At 44.9% G+C, this 2,500-nt stretch overlaps 1 protein-coding gene across 5 annotated transcripts in view; it reads left to right on the top strand.

The window, feature by feature from the left end:
- Positions 1–695: 695 nt before the first annotated feature.
- Positions 696–2,500, top strand: part of LOC113814998 (orphan steroid hormone receptor 2) — a 214,340-nt gene continuing 212,535 nt past the window's right edge. For 3 of the 5 annotated variants that reach the window (XM_070130053.1, XM_070130059.1, XM_070130061.1), the window contains exon 1: positions 717–1,277. The gene's annotated coding sequence lies outside the window, so the exon portion shown is untranslated. Of the gene's footprint in view, positions 1,278–2,500 lie in introns of all 5 variants that reach the window. The other 2 variants (XM_070130058.1, XM_070130056.1) reach the window with 2 other exon arrangements.

The raw sequence follows: 2,500 nt of genomic DNA on the forward strand, positions 1-2,500 counted from the left end.
TATAAGAGAAAAAGGGACTTGGGGTGATAATAACTGACGTTACTTGCCACATATTCAGACTCGCTACCAATCTTCGAAGTTTGCAAAGTTTTGCGAATTTCTTAACTTTGTGTGTAATTTTTTCTTTCGCTCTCTCTCTCTCTCTCTCTCTCTCTCTCTCTCTCTCTCTCTCTCTCTCTCTCTTTTGTCCCTCTCTCTCTCTCTTTTGTCCCCTCTCTCTCTCTCTCCTCTCTCTCTCTCTCTCTCTCTCTCTCCTCTCTCTCTCTCTCTCTCTCTCTCTCTCTCGCTCTGGTTTAAATGAAAGAAAATAATGGGTGAGGAAATAACATCCTCTATACAGCGACCGAAACATACATAGTATCTAATCTTACCATGCTGCTTGCGCCCTAATCGCAGGTTTTTAGTAGGCGAAGATTAGATAAAAGAAAAGTGTAATATATCTTGTTTGTTCGGTGAATGAACCTCGTGGTAGAGAGTGATAAGGAGATGGTGTGTTATACAGCAATATCCATACGCGTAAGGCTGGACGAGTAGGCTCATTTGTAGTACTTTTCTAGGCCGGAATTCCAAGAATGTCCATTGCAGCCTGCTCCCTCTTTCCGCGCAAATGGATTCGTGTGACCCGGGCCGGGAGTGCATGAAGAAATGATAAGCCACGAGGAATGCAGCGAGGGATCGGTCGCAGGACGCATGCGCTGTGCCCTTTCAAGTCCGGCTCTCGAGATAAGAAACGCGTTGTGTGTAAAACCAATACCGCCACCCTTTCAGCACCAGCTCCGAGATAACCAACTGGGCCTCAACACCTACGAATAACTCCATTTAGTCGAAGGGAACCCCGATCGCCAGTCAAAAAGATAAGAGAAGTGGCGTGCGAGTGGTAAGTGGGAGTGCGCATGCGCCGTGTCCCGCCCTCGCCTCCATCCGACCCGCGAGGTTACAGCGAATTACCTCAGTTCGTATCAGGACGCGGCGGGGAGTGGCATTGCGTCAGCTCTCTCTCCCGGTTTGGATATTTTGTTTTGTGTTTTTGTAAGCCCCCCCCATGCTGGATTTAGTACGTGATCCCGCTCGTAGGAATGTGTGATCGTGGTGGTGTTGTGGAATGGACGTGCCTTAAGAGAGGGTAACAGTGCTCCGGTTGTTGGTTGTATTGGTTGATAAGAGCAGAGGGCGGCAGGACACAAGACCTCCGGACTGACACTGCGGACGGTGCCAACGCTTCAACGACGACCTTCTTGGCATTATTTCCTCCTCCTGCTACACTCGCCGGCTTTAAGGTAAAGTAGGCCTATTAAATTCTCTGGTCGAGGGACTAAATCTTCTAATGTTTTTGTATCTGCCAAGGGGATTTTCGAGGGTGATATTTCCTATTTTTTTCGTCCAAGGGTGAGATTCCGTGAGGAGATTTGGAGAAAAAGAAGATATACAATGTGTGGAATGTCCGTGGTGTATGTTGTGTGTTGTTAAGACGAGTGAAGTTTTAATTGCGTTTTAATGATGTGGGATTTTGTGTTTGTTGTAATCGTTGAAAGAAATGTGTTGCGCGTTGTGGCTTTGCAGTCGTGTGAATTTCGTTGCTAGTGGTGTGATTGCAATTAATAACTGCTTTCTCAACCATGAATAATATCGCATTTTCATGTAAGGACAATGAATAGAAATTAAATATGTTGCACGTAACATTTCATGACCTAGCATATCAACTTCTGATACTTTGAATACTTAAACAACTTAATCCCTTAGAGTCTTTTGAAAACTCCAGCGTATAATATCAGCCGAAGCCAATACCTCAATCTGATACTTAAGAGCGAATAAAGTGGACACTGTTTATGAACGTCGGCAACACCACCTTACGATAGTTGGGTCTCATCAATGGAAGTCCAGGAACATAACCCACGGCTTGAGAATGTCGGATGGACTTCAAATATCAACCTCACCGCCCTTCGTTATCTCTTGTTATCGCATCGCGGGATCGAGGTTAGAACCAATTCTCTTGGAAATGAAGGAAAATGGCTTTCGGAAAGGAATGAGTAAGGTCGCGCGAAGTGTAGTGTGGGAAGATGGTTTGCGCCGTGAGCCATCGTAGGTCAGCCCGCCCCGGTCTACGTGTCCAAGTTATCACAGTTTCGTCTCGCTTCCGTATTTTAACTTGGTGTTTTCGGGTCATTCCTTGTTTGTATATGCTCTCTTAATAAATGGTATGGGTTACGTGCCACCGATAAGTTTAAAAATGCCTCGTAGTGTGTTCGAAGAATGTAAAAAGATACGATACACTATTCATACAGCGATGCCCGTAATCGAGAATTCTCATTATACTAAAACGAAAGAGGAAATATTTATTTAATTGCGGAGTGGCGTAAATAATTAATCTGGTCCCCTAATGAAAGAGATCGTGCGGCATCGATTGTCCAAAGAATCCCAGATGCAGTTATTAAGTTTGAAGGTGGAATAGCCAAAGGTAAGGCTGCTGTTTTTAAAGTTGATCTGAGCTTGGACGTGGGAA

Source organism: Penaeus vannamei, chromosome 14 (assembly GCF_042767895.1).
Source record: "Penaeus vannamei isolate JL-2024 chromosome 14, ASM4276789v1, whole genome shotgun sequence".
NCBI classification, from domain to species: domain Eukaryota; kingdom Metazoa; phylum Arthropoda; class Malacostraca; order Decapoda; family Penaeidae; genus Penaeus; species Penaeus vannamei.